A 20,598-nucleotide genomic window follows, 5' to 3' on the forward strand; every position below is an offset into this window, starting at 1 on the left:
ATGTGGTAATGTGTTAGTATGTAATCTTTGAGTTCGAATCAAATCATTATGCTTAACGTTTTCTCTGGATTTCCTGCAACACTAGAAGAATGCTGGTATTGTGCATTGAGGAACGTGCGCTTCTGCATCCCGGACAAAGTAAAATAGTGACAAACATGCTCGTCATAGTTGTAGATACCACAAGTCTAATAAATTTAAATTAATTCTTGATAAGTTACACGATTATATGGCGGGCCTATCTTCCTTTTTTCTTCTTCTATAAAGACGTCCAGACTACTTCGTTAATATAATGGATTTATTCGATCCATTATAAGTTACAATAGTAATAATAATTTCAGGCAGTTTTCTTAATTTTTTTTTCTAATTTTGTACATTATGAAGACGTATACTTTAACGCTAATACTGAAAGCAAGAGATAAGAAACATGAGCCCGTTTAATGATACTGGAGAACAAGTATTCCGAAATCCTGAGCACATCAGTTTTCCTTCTCTGTGATATCTGAGAACCTACATCTAATTACAAATTCCTTTCGCACTTGAAATAGCTAATGCTATCGAATGGGAACACTCACACACACTCAGTTAAAAGCTACTTTTCACATCCTTTAGTCTAGAGGTTACCTTAGCCCTCTGTCAACACAGCCGAACTAGATCCAATGATGTCAACCGTTACACAAGCATTGTGTTCGTTTCAAAAGAATTCTCTAAAGACAATTCTAAACATAAGATTAGGCCTATCGCTTGGTGGAAGAAAACGCAATGCTTTGTACTTTCATACGTGTATATGCTTTGTCCTCTCATCGGGAAGGGAACCTCATAACTGAGATGGTAACTAGGCATAAACACGTATGAAAGTACAAATGACAAATGTCAAATAATTTCTTTCATAGATCAAAGCAGATTAGTGCATCGCACCTTACAATTTCGTGCCTATTCGCCTATAGTACTCGCGCCGAGTCGTGAAGCTTGGGCTCTAAACCAATCATATATATATTTTGCTTGAGCTCCAACACATCGGAAAACTTCGGTACAATTCGTGGAGCCGCTTCCCGAGCGCACACTTGGGGAAACGTCGGACAGCTGAAATTCACCAACAATGTTGCCAAACTTTGAAGACATAGTAAGCGAGTATATTAAAAAGGCATTTAAAAATTGCCAATAATAACACTACACAACAATAACTACTGTAACAACTATTCTAAAATGGTAACAACAGCACAAATAGTAACAACGAAAATATAACGCAACAAAAAAGAATTAACAAAACGGAACTTGACGCCAATCCGACAATACTGTCCTCTCGGGAGATGTATTCCGTGTAGTGCGAGAGAAGACACTGACAAAATTTGATGGGTGGGGGTTGACGACTGGAATACACTCTCGCTTTCTATTGGGTGGTGAAATCGGTAGATCTAGGTCAAGCTTCACGACTCGGCGCGAGTACTATAGTAGTTTAAAAGAAACACATAATAGTAAAACTTTCTCACTTTCTCTATGACCTACCCATTCGACTCTAATTGAATGACACTTTCACACACTCTAAAACAAAAGAGATATCCACCAGAAACTTACTCGGCTGGGAATCGAACCAGGGACCCCATGGACCAGAGGTAGGCGCTCTATCACTGAACCACAGTGCCCCCTGTGGAATAACAGTATAATTTTAGGTCTCCTTACTTTAGTTTGGAATTTCGGAAAATTCTATATTATGTAAACCATCTTCAATTATTCTTCTATAATGATATCTGGTACCCCTTCCGCTCCCAAATGCTCGCAAGCAACTAAGCAGTCATAGCTTTTGCGTGAAAACTCGTTGAAAATCTAATTTCTGTTTTCTCATGCGCACGGCATACTGATTTCGAGCAAACTTCAAATGTCCCCATATTTGATTATAGTGTATTAAAGAGCTTCTTCACAGCAAATTCCATGGCTTTACATCTCTCCTTCGGGCGGAAGTTCCGAAAGTTCCGTGTGAAATTAAATTTTTACTTCACGCTAACGGAAACGGATGATTAATAAAAGACGTATTGATGGAATAAGAATACGGAAGGCAATGGGCGAACGCGTTGTTGTTTGCACAGACTCAGCATCGCACCAAAGGTGAGCTATCTACCACTAAGTCGTTGTATCCTCAAGCAAAAACTGAAGATCGTGGAAACTTATCCAAAGCAATGACCTATCACCATGCCAAAACTGACACCAGAAGGATGCTGTTTTCAAAGCTTCATTGGTAATAAGAAGTGTCCTAATTGGCCTTTCAAATAAATCAAACTCATCAGAAAATGTTAATACGTTCGTACAACATGGCTCATCTCTAAAATGAAAGAATGTGCAATTACCTTTTTTTTTTTTTTTAATATATACCGTATATTTATTTTTGCCAATTTTTTTTTAAAAAATCTAGTTGCTGTAATTTACATACAAGTGGAAAATAATTTCAAAGTAGAAGTGCTACATGTCGAGTAGAAAAAAGTACGAAACTGACTGTGAATCTAAGCTTTTTCAATTTTCTTCTCTCAGAAAATGAATGACATTGAGCAAAAAATGATGTACCGAGCAACCTGATAGATGTAATACACCATTAAATGTCGTAGTTTTTTTTTTTATGTTATGTTTAAAATTTAGCTACTTGGGAGTCTTCAATTGAATTGTACGCTAATGAAATAAAAAGAAATGAAATCTTTCAGTTTTACGTCCCACGATTATGCCGGCTAGGCTAAATGAGAAGGTGATGATGACAAATGAATGGAATGCTGGAATGAAAAAAGTGGGAGGAAACGGGATAACCTAGAAAAATCTCACGCTCACGGTTTACTTGGCGCGGGGGATCGAACCAGGAACCTCACACACCAGAGGTGAAAGCTCTACCACTGAACCATCGTGGCTCCGCTAATGAAAAGGATAAAGGAAGTCCTAAACAATGGATGACATGATAAAAGTGGGAACAAACAAGATTGTATTTAACGTTGGAAATTACTCGTACTGATGGCAGAATGAACAAATAGGCCCAGCGTTTAGCCACACATTTCGGAACATTAATATGTAATATATAATACTGAAAACACTCTGCATTTTCTGGGGAATTAACTGTCATCTCAATATATACAACAAGTTTCATTCGAAAGGCCCTAACCAAACTACATTTACTAGCTATATTCATATTCTCTCAGATATCGGAAGGAACTGAACAAGTGAGTACAGTTTTTGGTTATTTCTCTTAATAAGAAGGAAAAGACAAGAAACCTGTTCAAACATCCGCTCTCCTAAACAAATATCTGCTACTTTTGACCTTTTCCTTTAGACGTATTCGAGAATAAAATAGTCAAAACAGTATTTACCAACGTATAGTGGAACACTGACAAGCTAGCTTTAATAATCACGAATACAAAGATATTATATACTATTAGACATCAATATCCAGTTATCAAACAGTGAATTCCCAGTTCCCAGTATTTCCTCCAATCAAATAACATTTAACAAGCAAGGAGTTCATTGCATGTATAAATTAACAGAACATATTTCACGAAAACATTATTACTTCATAAAATAGGTGTGCTACCAGATCTGCTCAAGGCTAAAAGGGGAAGCAAAATTACAGTAAAGTGTATAAAAATCGTGATATAATCATAGAAGCTGTATTATACAAAATTGAGTTCGTGTGTTTGTCGGTTCTTCCTTCCTCAGTTAATCATGGGACCACAGAAGATCAAATGTTATCAAGAGCTATCTGTTGAGGCAAAAAAGCGTCCCTGGCTAGACTCAAGGAACCATCTCGCCATAATAACATATGAGTGTACGCAAAATAAATAAATAATCCTGAACAAAACCCTTTACCTCTGATCAAATTGACAATTGTGAATACAGAGTTTTTTCTTTCCTAATGTGCAACCTAAGAGTACTATAAGGGTATACCTTCAGAAGTTTGAGAAACGCTGCTTTAGGACACACGCGTATGCCATTATCTTTAGTGGCACTGGCCGTAATTCATCTGGGTTCCTTCGACAAGTGCGAAGAGTCTCCTGTTACCAGTATTGATTCACGGAGAAGCTGCATCACACAAATGATACTAGGCCTACTCGTACAATGCTGTAATTTTCCTTCTCGGGCTTCGTGCTACGACTGTAGTTTACTTAACGGAGAAAACACTTTTGTCTGGTACGAAGGATTGGAGATTCGATTCCAAGTCAATGCAGATTTCTGGTTGACAATTTGCTGTCTTATTTTTGGGTTTTGCGTCCCATGGCTACAGGGGTCGATGAGATGATGAAATGAAAGACAAACTCTAAGTAGGACTCGAACCACACACTTTAAGATACACCGGTAATTTGATATGTCATTTCATTTATCGAACAGATATTTTTCTAATTATTGTTCATAAAAATGGATACAAATTTACAAGAATGTTGTAAAACACATTTTCAGAAGAAGCAAAGAAAGTTACTTTTGTATCGTTCTGCACATTAAACAAAGCTAGTGATTATCAAGAGATGAGATCATTATATTTTAAGTTAACCCTATTACGTAGGCAACTGAAACATCATGAAGGACATTTTGGTTGCATATGCCACCAGGATTAAGGCATCCTGGAATGCTATGTGACTCAACAAGGTTAAAACAATGTTGCAATGGAATGACAAAATCCTTCAAACACAAAAGGAAATTAAAATGCTGACGAAACGGATCGATGCTTGTCAAAATAATTAAAGCTTACATTAGACTGTGAAGTTTTTAAGTTAGAGGGAAGAAAGAAAAAAAAGAATTACTTCAGAAAAGGAACAGAAATAATACGTGTAGCCTATATTGACAGAAGTTATGCTGTTTCGGGCAGATCCGCTTTCGAAGTTATGTCACGGAAATAAACGATTCATTTCTAGTAGTTGTGAGTAGTGACTGTACATCCTTTGGTGTCATCATAAGTGAGGTCACCAAGAATGATACCTTGTATTAAAGTGAGATCCGACACATTGTACTCTCTGCAGGGTTCGAGCCTATGGACACACGCACCGAAATCAAATGCTCTAACAAGAAGGCTAGGAAAAACACTTTCTTACATTTTCCGTAACGAAAGGGATGTCTCGTGTCGTTCTTCTACCTAAATAAGGCAAGAAAAATGTCGGAAATATGATTCATTGGACTGTTTCATTTTTGAGATTGGGAAATGCACTATCATTTCCAACTATCTCTTATTTTATTTTACGATACATCAATCCACAAGGCGAGTCTTTTAATGTTTTAATGGAACAAACGTATTTCTGTCCTCTTTAAAATGGCAGTAGAAGTAGAAAATCCCTGAGTTCATTTATCGTCTGTAATATCTCCTTTAACTATGATCATGCATTCATCAACTCATTAAGAAATTTTACACGGATTCCTTTTGGAGTTTATGTTGTCGTGTTTAATAGTAAATACAATACTTCAACATGTGAACTTCAAATGAAAGTCTGAAGAATGACATCTACGGAAAGGAGACAATGAAACATACTCAAATGCTATGTGGTGTTATGCAATATAAGTTGTCAGTTGCAGATACGAATCTCAGTTTGGGCATCAACGTTTGCTATCATTTCATTACTGTATTTTATTTCTTAATATCCTTTAATCTATCAGTCACATTCGTAAGATAAAAACAATAATAACCTCTGATCAAGTCTAGTAGAGGAAATTTGGATGAAAATAATTTTATGCCTATTTTAAATACGCTATCATCGCTGGCAGGTCACCTACCGCAATGCCCTAATTTCTTCGTTTTAACATCTGAAATAGCCTCCTTCCCTTCCAAGCTTTCCATCTAGCACATTTTTTAGAATAAAATTCATTTCCAAAGAGTAAGAGTTTCTTTCCCTTTTTTTCTATTTCCATTGTTGTTCTTCTCAAAACTTCTGCAAACACTCGCTCATTACTCTTGATTTCTGTCCGTCGATCTTCTTTATTCTTCTCCACACTCACATTTCGGTCATACAGTAAAGTACTTCACACGAAAACTTATTTTCGCTACGACACCTCAGTTTATTCTATTTCTATGTAATAAAGACATCTTGAAGCATCAGATCAACTTCCTTTACTGAATATCTTGTCGATGTGTCATTTTATCTTATCTTAGTTACAGCTCTACTTGGAGACCTACTTCATCGTTTGTTAAAAGTAGGAGTTAAATTATTTGTTACAAAAGGAGAAAACTGCCGTGCAAGCTTACAATTTATGCTCAAAGCAATGATGCTGGTATGGTAAAAAGCTTCAATTATTCTTAAATATATTCCATCGATTAAAACTGACTCATATTTCAGTGTTTATCCAGTGATGTTAGTTAGGGAGGAGGGATTTGATGAATAGATAAATGATGAATATAGTCTCTGCCCTAGTTTTAGATCCTCTCCTAATCGACAATTATACAATTATTCAAGGACGAAACTTAAATTATCGAGTAGGAAGAGAAATCTATTAGAGTCAGCGCAGGTGCTGACATCTATAGGTATTAGTGTGACGCATAGACTGACAGACTGAGATGTTAGCCTATTAATATCATGTATCTGTACTACTACGAAAAGATGTGCAAAGGTGTGAATCTTCGTGCTCATAGGTAGCTCAAAAGCTAGATCAGAATGCCGCGCTGCCGTGGTCGTGAGGTGTCTACTTACCACATGGATGATCCGGGTTCGCTCCCCGGTGGGGACAAATTTATTTCTCGTTTTATCTTTGTCCCAATGCGTTCAAGCGCTCAGTCTTTGAACTCTTGAAAAAGTACTTGAAAAATTCTAAGGGTGAAATGCTGACTACATCACCTCTGACATGTGCTGAAGTTTGAGTTCGTGTCCAGCCTTACATAACCACTGAGTATTTATGGCCTGTTCCGAGCTGAGTGTATGGGATTAGGATTAAGAATTAGGTTTCTGGGTTTTCGGTATTTATGACCATGTTATCCCGCCATGTATGAGGGATAACGTCCCTCAACGATCAAAATATCCGAGGAAAGGGAAGGAACAAAGGAATCGGCCTGGGACCATTATGTCAGATACCATCCCGGTATTTGCCTGGTGTGATTGAAAAAAAAACCTCAATCAGTATGGATGGCTTGAATTTTTTTAACGTTTACTCGATAGAATGGCCTCACCGGAAATCAAACCCGGGATAGCTCGTATCGAAGTATACGCTGGGCCACTGTCCCAAGTGTGAGGGAAATCAAGATGGAGTATTGGTAGTTATATAACTCTGTATTTAAATTCTCATAACAACACTACACTGTGCATAAACATTTTTAAGTAAGCAGAATTACTAGGATCAATCTGCTTTCAATCCGTTGAACAACTATTTTTACGTAACAGAAAAACTTTAGGTGTCAATAGAACATAATTCCACAGCTGGTTGTGCCCGTTCATTTGAACTAAAGTAAAAGGAAAGTACAAACTCATATTTAAAAAATCTTACTTAAAAATGAGCTTAGTTTCAGAAAGTGACATGTCTATTTATAGAACGTTTTTGGTAGACGTGAAAAAGCTGTCCTGAGACTGTCTTATTTACTTATCTAGATCTATGTAATAGGCGATGATAACTGGCAATTGGACTGATTCATGTACTTACATTATAGAAAGATACCAATTTAGTTTTCAAGTTTTCTGAAAGTAAGCTCCCTTAAATACCAGGAAATATTTGTACTCAAAATTTGAGCAAACCAACTTCGTAGTTAAAAGAGCTCTTCCAAATGTCAAGCGTATTTAGTCGCTCCTGAGAATTTACACGTGCTGCTGAATGACCAAATTTAAGAATCTTTTTCACCCGTCACCCTCCTAATCTTGGATAATCTTTTTAAATACTTTACTTCCTTTTAAATCACAAACGAAACACACAAAGTTGCCGGCAAAAATAAGTTTATTAAATTTATTCTCTGGAAAACTACTTGACTAACATTGGCTTTAATTCAGATCAGTGCTGAAAAAACAAGGGTCTGAAGTTCAAAAGAATGAAATCTTTGTTTTACGTCCCACGTTTATGCTGGCTAGGCTAAAGGAGGCGGTGATTATGAGAAATGAATCAAATGGTGGAATGAATAGTGGGAGGAAACGGGAGAACCCCGAAAAATCCCCCACACACGGTGTTTGCGCACAACAAAACTCACTTGGTGCGAGCTGAGATCAAACCAGGGACCCCATGCAACAAAGGTGAACGCTCTACCACTGAGCCAGCGCGGTCCCATGTCTCAACTTCAAACTTATTAACAAAAATTAAATTGAATAAGACAGGTATCCACTTATTCACGCACAATGTTTAAAGACAATGTACAATTATTTATTTTTCTTTCAACTATTCCTTCATCTGCACTAAATTTTATTTTTAACAAAAACATATTGCTGTTCTATTGGAAGCCTACCTATAAAAACAATGAATGGAAATCTATTTTGATGACAATAAATCGTCTAATTGTGCGAATCAATTTGTACTCACAAAAATAAAATTAACTGTTGTATTTTATGTAATTGCTGTTCTGGATTTGTGCAGGGACATAATTTTCTCCGAGGATCACAGTTTGACTCACCTTGCTCAACCATTCGGTGACCTGCCTCACGCAGGGACGATGACCTCGACTCCCAAACGTGATTGAAGTTCAATAACCTCGAACGATTTCTTGCAACACCCACGAGACTGCAGCACCGGTTGACGTCACAGACGCACTAATGCCTCCAGCCGCACTGGAAAGCTGGAAGAGACTGGAGTAGAGTCAGTTAGGGTCGGTCGCCCGGGAACTCCTTCGGCGGCGCGGCGCTGCATTCGGTCCTCGTGCGTCACCATCGATCTGATTTCGGCAAGAAACAAGTGCGCATCCTAATATCATGACCTGTAACGTCCTTGACCTCATGGACGATAGGTGTCTCTCGTCGCGCCATGACCTTTTAGAATTACAACCGTCGCATGCCTTCAAATAAATTTTATAGGATGGGTTTCGGTGGAAAGGGAAGCGACACGTGTCAACGGATCACACGAGATCTACGCGCCAAGGCTTCGGAGAGCCATAAATAAACCAAGTTCAATACACGTGACTTTAAGTGACCATATAATATTAAAAAAGAAGAAGAAGAATGACATCATCTTATTTGAAATGCCACACTAAGAAAGTCTACGATTGTTGTATACGCTCTCACCAAGATTGGCCACCCAACAAAGCGAACTTAATACGACCAGAATTGTTGTCTTATTTACATCTTAATTTTCATTAAAATTTGCAACAGACTATACGAACCAAGCATCAATAAACATTTTTTTTGTTATTATTATTTGTACATCAATCTTTCAAATAAAAAAATTACCAGTCATGCATTTAACTGACTGTGCGAAGAGAATAGATGGCAGTGATCTCTCCGGAACTTCAACTTAGGGGAGGGAGTATTAGCTAAACACGTATTCACATTAAGTTCATATTCATATGGTTTTAAACAGTATAATGTAATTTGATTAACTTGTGTTATATTATCTGAACAGTAAAATAATAAACATTCCCTCTTATCCAGGTAATGAGTCAACTTTCCATTAATTTGTCATCCTCAGAAACGAGATTTATTCACGATTGTGTTTTTACATAAAATATTACACAATAGAATTGACTGCACTGACTTGTTTTAAAAAAATGGTTTTTAGTGTTCCTCATCCAGACACACGAAATCGAAATAATGTTCTGTTATTTTGCATTAAAGCTAAAACAAATATCTTAAAGAAGTCTCCTACATGGTGCATGTGTGTTTCATACAACAGTGTTCAAACTTTGGATCAAAATAGATATTCTTAATAACAATAAGAATAAATTTAAAATGCAACCTGATAAAAACTATGTTCAGAAATAATATAATCGTATCTTGTGCATATCTTATATATTAATAACCTACACGAACAGTCTTACGAGGTCCCATCACGGCGAAATCAAAATACCGCTAATTTTACAGCTATTATGTGGTATCTTTAAATAGATAAAAAATGTAAAATGTAAAAATTTTACACAGCGTATGGCCTTTCCTTTTGGTCACTTAATATAACTGAAAACTTTTTTCCTTCTAGGGAAAGAAGCATGGATCCAAAGAGAGCAACAGAGGAAACTTCACCTTCAAACATCCTGTAGCCACGTAACAAATAAATAAATAATCTCTCTCTAATACATATCCCTTCTCCCTGAAAATACCAGGGAAAATGGATTTCTGTGTTCTAGTTCTCTAGAGTAATTACGTAATATGTTGTGGCTTGTATGGAGCTATTTTCAATTCCCCGGTTATTAACAATTATTACGCCAACAGTAAAATCGGCAGCGAATATTGATCTTCATGTCGGATGTGGGTTTATGAACTCCCAACAACAAAGCCTATTCCCTGCACAAACCATTACCGAAGTCATTAATGTTCCATTTTATGTTTAAATTCTTAACACTAGCTAACAAATACCCATAATCCCAACTCGTGAATACCTTAACAGCGACAAGAGTAATTTTATCACCACAATCTCCCCCCTCCCCGCGACAAAAACTCTCAGGCAAGATCAATACGTTATTTTTGTTGTCTGATACACAGAGTAAATCCCTGGCGCTGTATACATGTCAATGTACCACCTCCTATTATCACTTGGACCTTTCGTAATTCTATTCCACTGATTCCATTGATGGGAGAATACGTCCATTCAAATCACCTGTATCTGACAAGAGGGACAGACATCGCAGACGCTTTCTTTCATTGTAATAAAGCTCCATTCTCAATTACCTAACGCATTTCACATGTTTGTCTTTGTATTGAGCATTGCTCTAGCAACAACCTACACCATATCTGCTTTGAAAATATATTTACCGTGCGTAGATTTTCGAGATAAGTGGACTGAATTTATTACTACACCCTACTAAGTATCAATAGTGTAGAGTTCACTTTTAAAATCTGAAATGGTGCTGAGGCTGTAAAGCTTCCCTCCCCTCCATTACACGAGGAACGCATTGTTATTCATTTAATACCCGGTATAAACCATTTATCATTGTCATTATCCATTTCATCTTTGAAAACTTCTAGTTTTCAATCATTTTATGTTTCTCCAGGCTTAGCACATTAAACATTACGAAGGTAGCTATACAATCCCACATCTCGAAAGGACAGGAAAAATATACAGAGTGAGTGGACTCTAATTCCGGTAGATATGAGGCCAGATTATATCGAGTTACATGTAGGTTGTTAGTTTAAGATGGAGGAAGGGAGTAAATAACATAAATTCGTATGTATCTACAATATTATGTATACGGATTGAATGTTCTATGCAGGAAAATATTACAGAAAAAATGGTAATATGACGGTACGCATCGCTTTATAAAAGCCGATTAGATGATTCCAAGGTTATTGAAGCTACGTCGGTTGCTGAAGCCATGTCTGAATTGGAATTAAGTTATTTGATTCTTTCGGGATTTAAAACGGTCTCAATAAAAGAACACATGGCCCTCATTACTTTTTAACTTTGCCTTAGAACACGCATTGGAAAAACTTAGAAATAACATTAACAATGAGTGGACTACATCAGGTTCCTCTACGTGATGCAGATTTGATAGCAGACAATATAGGAAGCAAATCGGTCTGGATGTAAATGTAAAATAATGATAATAATGAATAGTAGTTTTTTTTTTTTAAGTTTAATGGCCCATAATTATGCATAGTGGCTAATGGAGAGTGATTGGTGGAATGAAGAAAGTGGGACCAAGCGGAGAGCCTCGAAGAAACCCACACATACTGTCCAGCAGAAAACTCACTTGGTTGGAGCTGGGATCGAACTACAACTAGGTACCTCATACACTAAAAGTAGTGTTCTATCATTGGGCTACCGTGTCCCTACATATAATAATAGTACTGAATGAATGTTAGTGCTTAGGCGCAGTTGTAACGAATATGAACGAAGTAACAACTACAAATAGATCTTGCTTATGTGGGTTCCCTTTATGGGAATTCCAACTTTTCTGCTAGGTTTATGTTAGCCCACCCCACCCCACCCCACATTCGTGTACCTATGCTTTGCCTCTCCTCTTTCTTATAACGATCATAAAAGCTTCCACTATTCAGACTAACTCAGCCCACGTGTTCACGAAATCACTAAAAGCACAACAGAAAAATAGTTGGCAGTTCTGAAAAGAAATAAAAAAACAACTTAAATTGGAGATGTTACATTGGAGTGGAAATGATGAAGAGAGCTACTTGTAAACTCTTTCGATGACGCTCGCTGTCTCCACGAGTTTTTCCACACAGAAATCTGCATTTTTGGCTCCAAATGCTGCCTCCGCTTCAGCGTTTTTCCCTTTCTTTCAAAACAAAGAAAAAAGAAATAAAGACAGCCTCCATTTCTCAAGAAGACTTTTATCCTGTTGGCCACTAGAGTTTATACAATGTGCTCTTACACACGGCTTGGAATTCATGCATGCATCTACATAAAACCAGAGTGGGCAGTAAAAACACAGTCGGCACTAAAAACACAGGCGACTTTCCTACCAAACAAAAAAACTACAATGTGGATATGGAAAAAAGCTGCTTTAGAATCAGTGAGCCAACAGAACAATATCTGTTTCATCCAAGTAACAAATGAACTTAACAATCAACCCCCGCTGTCAAATAGGAGGCGTCCGAATCAGTAATTATCGCACACATATGGCACGACCCTCCCTACCAACCCCTGTTGTTATCAACCAGGGAGAGTTTAATATCTCGGAATACTCCATAAAAAACGGCACATGTTAATTCTCTTATGAATTATGAGCACACACTACACGTTGAATATCGGTCGTAAACGTGCCTACAGTTGTAATATATCGTGAGGTGGGAAATCCATTAATATTTGTTCACGGCCCAGTGACTCTGAATGAAGCTCACCTTCCATACAAACTCGCGCGTCACGGACGTCGTTTTATTCAGTCAATTGCAGATTACAAACACAAATTGCGGATGAAAAATAACGAAACAACTTTTATTTAGATTAATCAATAAAATACAATAATTCCGTGTGGGAAATGTTAAGAAGAAGAAGAATCCGGAAATAATAGCTATTTCTACGGACAACCTGTCTTCACTCAAAGAATGTGCGGCTGCAGAGACCCATTGAAAGAAGGGTTATGATTTATAACAGAAGCTGCGTGTTTCTATAGGTTATCACCACTGACCTCCACTCTAGGTCCTTTAGCTGAGACCTAAACCGAGCGAACGTAAACTAGTTATCGTTTTTGATCCAAAATGGAGGTCCTGGGTTCCGATCCGATGGCCTCTCATTCTGAAATGTTTTCTTTGTTATCACCAGCGAATTCTGGGATGGTACCTATTGACAGAGACCCGGCCGACTTCTTTACCCTCTATTGCTGCTATTGGTGTTCATTGCCAATAATCCATGTGAAAGTTAATGAAATAATTAAACAAGGTACATTTATTCCCGGAATATGAGCAGTTCCTTCAACATCCACCAAACATACATATTTTGGGTTTAATTATGTTCCCAATATACTACATGGTTTGCACGATCTAGGCACCGCAGGTACTTGTGGCTTTGGACACCGGAGTTCGTTGTCCTTTATATCTAAAAGCTCAAATGCTCGTGATGCTTGATTCTTCCGTAGTGGAAACCAAAGCCGGAGAAAAACACCAAAGAAATTAAATATTTAGTTTAACATCCTCCACTTTGACCTATAAGCTCGAGGGTGAAAAACGATTTTGGGAGAATTGGTGCAATCAAAGCACAAGAGCATTCCCACAATTCTATCCACTACGAACTCATATGTCCGGGGATTGAACCAGAGATTAATGGTTTACAACTGAACGACTACGTCCTTTTCAAGAACCAAGGCTATAATTGGTACGCAAACACATGAAATAGTACGAAACAACAATAGCTATCAGACAACAGGTGTTCGTCTGGTTTCTGAAACACGAAAACTGCACCACTATTATATTGGATATTTTATTTAGGAGTTTAGTATTCCTTTCTAACAACGCCAAGACAATGAGATACGGACTTCCTATAGCTTAAAGTAACCTAAAGCAAAAGAGTTCCAACCGTGAATAGAACCCGAGCGTTCAGCGCAAAAAATAGTAACGCTAACAAAGAGGTCAATTTTTAGATATTATAGTTTTTTCTTTGATACTACACACTTTGCATTTATAACAAATTGCAGATAAGTCTTTACCCTTTAAATAATTATGTGTAGGGCAGATCATATGTTTATCCGGACAAGAAATAAAAATGAATACTTCGTTATAAATGGCCCTATTCACCGACACATTCAAACATGAGACATAAAACTTCTAATTAACAATTTGCTTCTCCCACCCCTCCACCTCAATCATCAAAGTGACTGGAGTAGAATTTCGCCATTTGCAGCACTCCATTGCGGAATTTCTTGACTGACGTAATCAGTGATCCATTAGAAATGCTGGTGAATATTTTCGCGTGCTGACTCCCTGAACTAAATTTTTAAAACAGAAAAATTGACACGCAACCCAGCGAAAATTACATCCTTCTATCGTCGTTTGAGGGTTCCACCCAATGACCATCGGGTGCACAAGTTCAATTCTCTTAAAAAGCCACTCATTTTTCATTACCAAAGGTTACGACGGAAGGGAAGCAAGGCGTTGCAGTCGACCACGTAACAGAACAATTAAGCAGAACGCACACACTACAAGCAGCCAGTGCACATACTGACATGCAATATTCTATGAGTCTACAATTGCAGGTAATTACAACCAAAATGCTGTAAATGAATTGCTTGCGTACTTAATTCGCAATTGAGAAGTTGCAAGACGAATTCAGAGCTTAGTTTCCTCAACGAAAATGTCGGGATGGTACCAACTTCTTCCACTGAGCTAAGCTATTATGTTTCAGAATAATATAGTCTTTTCTCGGATTTTACGTTAACTTTGTGGTCAAATCCCCTCTAAGCTATTTAGCAAATATTGAAATGGTGTCTACGCTAACAGGCTCAGACTTTCCCCCTTTTACATTGTTATTGTTTTTGAATGTCTTAGCAGCTGCTTTAAGCAGAAAAACTTTACTAATATGTGAATCAAGAGATGCATTGACTTAGACAATGTATGGAAAATCATATATAATTGAAGCATCTATGAATGAATGGCATCCCCTATCAAGTACTGTGATCATTTTACGTACAAAAAAATTTCCTTTACGTATATACATTCTTCAATGTGTATTTTGCACATTATTATATTTACTTCTTTACTATATGTTCAAAAAATCGCGGCCATCCATTTTTTTTAAAACATCCGCGCAAGCAAACAAATGTGAATGTTCTTTGGCTGTTTTAGTGCATGGATACTCAATGCGTTCACGACGCGTTTTTTATAACTCATGCGTACTCTTGGAATACGCTGACCATGTATTTAAATGTGGATGGCTAATTACAATGAGCTGCAAACGCGAAAGAATAATTAAAAAACGCGCAAAATACGTCGGCTTGAGCATATCTGGTGTGTTTCGGAACAAAAAACTGTCTGCTGTTTCGGAATCAGTAAAAGATGTCTAAGGGAAGGGGAAAATGGAAAGAAATGTTGCCAGGCAATGGGATTTTAGCAAGACCTTCATGTCTTCTCACAAGAAACCAACTGCAGTAGGTCATTCTGATTCTTCCGTTCGGGCGCGGATAAAAAAAAAAAAAAAAAAGACCTGGAAACCCTGACTAGCTCACAGTATGGTTTAAAACTGGCGAAAATAAAATTACCGAGTAACCACCTAGATCAAGTTTGCTGCGGGGGGTAACGCATCGGAAAGGCATCTTCGTAAGCCATACGCTTAACAACTTGACTTCACGAAGCTCAAATAATAAGCTGTGATAATGTTTTATAAATGGGGGTACATGACCTGATTTTCGATCAAGACTGTATATTTGCCTTAGAAAATACTTCATTCATTTTGCTTTTTCTCTTATATGCCATTATCTCACATGCGTAAAAATGGAATGAAGTTTTCAGTTTTACGTCCCATGGTTATGCCGGTTAGGCCAAAGGAGAAGGTGATGATGAGAAATGAATGCAATGGTTCAATAAAGAAAGTGAGAGGAAATGGGAGAACACCGAGAAAACCCACGAACACGGTGTTTCTCCAACACAAAGTTCACTTGGCGCAAGCTGGGATTGAACCAGAGACCCCACGCGCCAGGATTGAACGCTCTACCACTCAGCCACCGTAGCTCGGCTCCCTTACTTCTCATACGTATGTAATTAGAATACTTTTTCACGTTAGTTCATTCTCGCCAATTTACACAATAAACTGAACAGTGAGTGAAAATTAGGTTGTTTGTTGAAATATACGTTAGCGTCCTTTTCTAACACCAAGTTTCAAAAACCATAACGGCTAAATCCTGATTCTGAGAAAAACGAGCTTGAAGTTGGCTGATGCAACAACTTTAAGATAGGCCTAAACTATTATACGAGTCAAAATAACATTCTGTTTAGATCTCATTAACACACAAACTTTCTTGTCCAGTGGTCAATTATGAACATATCTTCTATTTTCATCAAAATGTATACCGTTTTGAGGCGTGGAATCTGAACCAACGTAAAGCGTTCAAATCTTTTATCTTTTCCCACCGGGATTGAAGCTGGAACCACGTGCATCGAAGGCGCACGCGCAAACTACATCAACGGGGAGGGTGACTGAAAATTACAAATAGGGTAAATTTGGAATAGAACTCAAACTACATGATTTTAATAAAAGATGCTACTACATATTTCAAGTGGTCACATCAGCAAAGTGGTGAGACTCGGTGTCAGTTTCTCTTTAAGAAAGAAAAAAAAGTGAATGGAGTGGAAACTTAGATGAGAATGCATTATCAGTAAAACAATCACAGTGAGATTATGCAATATCCTTAATCCGTGTAGTTGCATACAGGTTAAAGAAAATTCACAGCATCTACCGAAAGGAATTGCGAATGTGTTTTGTTTTGTACTCACCCTCCGCCACTGGTGGTCATCCAACCTCCTATCTCGAGAAACTAACTCCGTGAAGTTAAGAAAGCTGAAATCGACACATTTTGATGGCTGACGTTTGCGCAGAGGCCGCTGCCTATAAACTGGTAGGTATCCGCCCTCATTAAACAGAAAGCCAGGGAGACTAGTGTTTATAAGCAATAACCTCGGGACTCCCGCTGGGGGACTCCCCTAGTGACTAATCTCTAACTCACAGCAGCCACCCAAGCCAACAGATCGACAGCTCGTCACGCGAACACAGTTTTACCAATTCACAACAAACTAACGCTACTCTCATCTCTCCAATTCAATATTACAACCTATGTACTCAAGTCAGAGAACACAAAGATCAAAAACTTTATCGGATCTTGGAGATATTTAAAACATATTTCTTTATTTACCAACTAATTGGACAGCTCGAGTTCGATCCCCGTGGACGCGAAAATTGGCTCAGGTGTTCACCGAGCATCTACAAAATGGGTACTTTGGGGTTAAAGCCGAAATACGCAATTTCCTTTATTCAAATAGCTTCGTAACTGTCTTACCTCATTCAACATACAGGCAGCTGCTCTCTTTTCACACCTAATTCCAAAGAAACTTTGTATATTCTATATAAATAATGGTATCTATCATACCGTTTGCACCACAGCCGATCAAAGTTTCAGAAAATTTTTCGAACGCTTCTCATTAATTCTAATGAATACGGAAACTATCAATGCAGTAAATATAAAGCGCCCGATGGATAGACAGCCCTCCATACTTATCACGCACGCTAGGTTTACTGCCTTCTAGGATATAATCCTGTTAACCGCTTCTATTTATTTATTTATTTATTTATTTATTTATTTAACAATCACCAGATACAGCTCCGATGCCATTTTACACTGGATATCCAACAACAAAAACAATAACAATGGAAAGGATTTGGGAAGGTATCGGCCAGGGCCTGTTTAGTAGGTACCATCCCGGCATTTGCCTAATAGGACTGAGGGAAACCCTGGAAAACCTCAGTCAGGATGGTCGGCAGCGGGATTCGAACCCACGACCTCCCGAATGCGAAGCCAACACTCTACCACTTGAGCTACTTCGCTCGGTCGCATTCGTCGCATTCTAGATGACTATTCAAAATCAAATTTTCAGGAGAGCGAACTGAGCGGGCGCACGAATGACAATTACTTCCTCGGTGAGGGAGATGTGTACCTTCACCTGTGGTGTCTTTACATAAACTCTCTTACCCTTTAGAACCAGTCTCAACATCATGGGCTTTATGCAGAGTCGTTTTGACGTATGATTAGCGTCATGCTAAAGGTCAGACTACTGCAGGAAATATATGTTAATCAAACTCTAGTAGGGCACTAATTACGCGTCAGAACGACTCTGCATAAGGCGGTGGATGTCAATAAGGATCGGCACTTTTCTTCTACAGAGACATCATTCTTTAGAAACATTACTGGATGATAAAAAAGAAGAAGAGGAAGGGAAACGATGGAAAGAAACGTTTGTTGCAAAAAGTCACTCGATGACTGTTTCATTTCGAGCAATATTTTTGTCCTCCATAGTTGGCTTCACTGCAGCCCCACTTCCATTCAAAGATTGTCTTTTACGGTTTTTAACGTGACTGTCTGAGCATCTGAATTATTCAGTTGTCAATTTACTACCCCGAATACTTCACATAAATTCCATATCGTCATTTCACGCCAAGAACAGCCAAACGAACACAGGGCGGTTGATTTATGTATGTATAAGGAAGATACCTGAGGAGACCTACTGTTGGATCTCCAATCCACGTTCTCGCACTTTATGACAACAATATTTTATACATATTATATATATATATATATATATATATATATATATATATATATATATATACTGGAAAAAAAAGTCACCACAAAAATATTCCAACAACGTTTCCTCGTTATTTGTCAAATTTATTCGTAGAAAAAGTTGGTTCTAACAAGATTCTTCACTATACAAGAGGAAAGGGGTCGGTGGTAAAGCGCACTCTCTGTAGTGAAGAGTCACAGGTTCAATTTCAATTTATGAGTAGTGGACAACTTCGTGTCTACGGCGGGAACACGGTAGCTCAGTGGTAGAGCGTTCATCTCTGCACAGGGGTCTCTGGTTCTATACCGACCAATTCCACCAGGTGAGCTTTGTGGTAGACAAACGCCGTGTGCATGTGTTATCTCATCATCAGCGTCTCCCTTCGCCTCCGTGCATAATAGTGACAAACTCGAAAGAATCGTGCCCAGGGATTTTCTGGGTTCCTTCCACATTGTCATTCCATATCATCCGTCTCCTTTACCTACACCGTATAATCGAGGGATTCAAGGGTACTCAATTTCTCACTGCTTCTGGCAAATTCAATAGTAATACCAATCCATTGCTTGTTTAATGCTTCTCCAATTTTCTTCCGCAGATTTTCAGCTGTTTTCTCTTCCATACAATTCTTTCAAAACACCCGATTTCATAAATATGACTGACGCGATTGGTTAAAGGAGCCGAGCTCAAAGTAGAAGTAGATCAAAGCAATTATGTAGGACTGTGCACTCGCACTTAACACGTATTATCTACAATTTATAAATCAAGATACACAATAAAAAGGACAAAATATACGAACAGTTGAGTGACAACTGCTGACCATTTATGTTTATTCAATAACATTAGTCTGTCATTACTCGTAAAAGCATGGTATCCTTTCTTAGAAATGTGAAGAATATCAATTTTGAGAATATATAAAACCTGTTCTATAAACTTAATCTGTTGTGCTCTAAAGTCATTCTTTGCGATATATATATATATATATATATATATATATATATATATATATATATATATATATATATATATATATATATATATATATATATATATATATATATACAGTACTTGCTCTTGCTCTAATAAGTTCCTGTACAACTACTAGCTGTGTTCTCTCACTGCATACAATAATAATGCAGTTAGGGAAACGGAATCCCTCCGCCCTTTGTGACAACCTCAATATTAAGTTCTAATGGTACCAGTTGCCAGCTGTCTGCCTCTCACCCACCCCTTCATTTAAACAAACATGACTGTTTCCACGAACACGCTTCTTATCAAGTTACACAACTCTTGCCTTCTAACTGGATCCCTTTACCCCATCTAGAATCACATCGATTTACGACCAAATTCAACATTTTCACCTTTGACACTTGCACGGATTTCTCATCATTTCAGAGAAAACGTCTGTCGGCTTTATCACTAATAAGACCACGCTTCTAGAAAAATAAACACCAGGACCTTCCTGACAACCTGCAACAATCAATAATTTCCATTCCTTCTTTTGAAGTCGTGGGAAAACACTGCTTAGGTTTCTCATAAAAACTTATACCGGTACCCTGTTTCTTAGAATCTTGTGCTCTCTTCAGTGCAATGGGAAAAGTATTGTTACATTTTAAGATTATGAATAAGTACGTCTACAACTTGTATCTCCTTGCAATTTCTATCACTGTGCAATTAAGGATAACAACCCTCTCACCTTTCATAACACTGTAATTACTGATTTCCTGGCAGTGCCGTGCCGTCAGGGGAGGAGGAGCGACGGCTCTGGGCGCCGAAGTAAGGAGCGCAAAATTTGGGAGGAAAAAGGATGTTATTTATATAA

General features: G+C 37.9%; 1 protein-coding gene across 5 annotated transcripts in view; it reads right to left on the bottom strand.

The window, feature by feature from the left end:
• LOC145669037 (uncharacterized) overlaps positions 1 to 20,598 on the bottom strand; it is a 265,385-nt gene that overhangs the window by 48,611 nt on the left and 196,176 nt on the right. Inside the window, exon 1 of one of the 5 annotated variants that reach the window (XM_081737390.1) lies at positions 8,528 to 8,677. The exons of the other annotated variants lie outside the window; for them this stretch is intronic. The gene's annotated coding sequence lies outside the window, so the exon portion shown is untranslated. Of the gene's footprint in view, positions 1 to 8,527; positions 8,678 to 20,598 lie in introns of those variants that run through there. 5 annotated transcript variants of the gene reach the window in all.

The sequence above is a fragment of the Thermobia domestica genome, chromosome 13 (genome assembly GCF_964235325.1).
Source record: "Thermobia domestica chromosome 13, izTheDome1.hap1.1, whole genome shotgun sequence".
NCBI classification, from domain to species: domain Eukaryota; kingdom Metazoa; phylum Arthropoda; class Insecta; order Zygentoma; family Lepismatidae; genus Thermobia; species Thermobia domestica.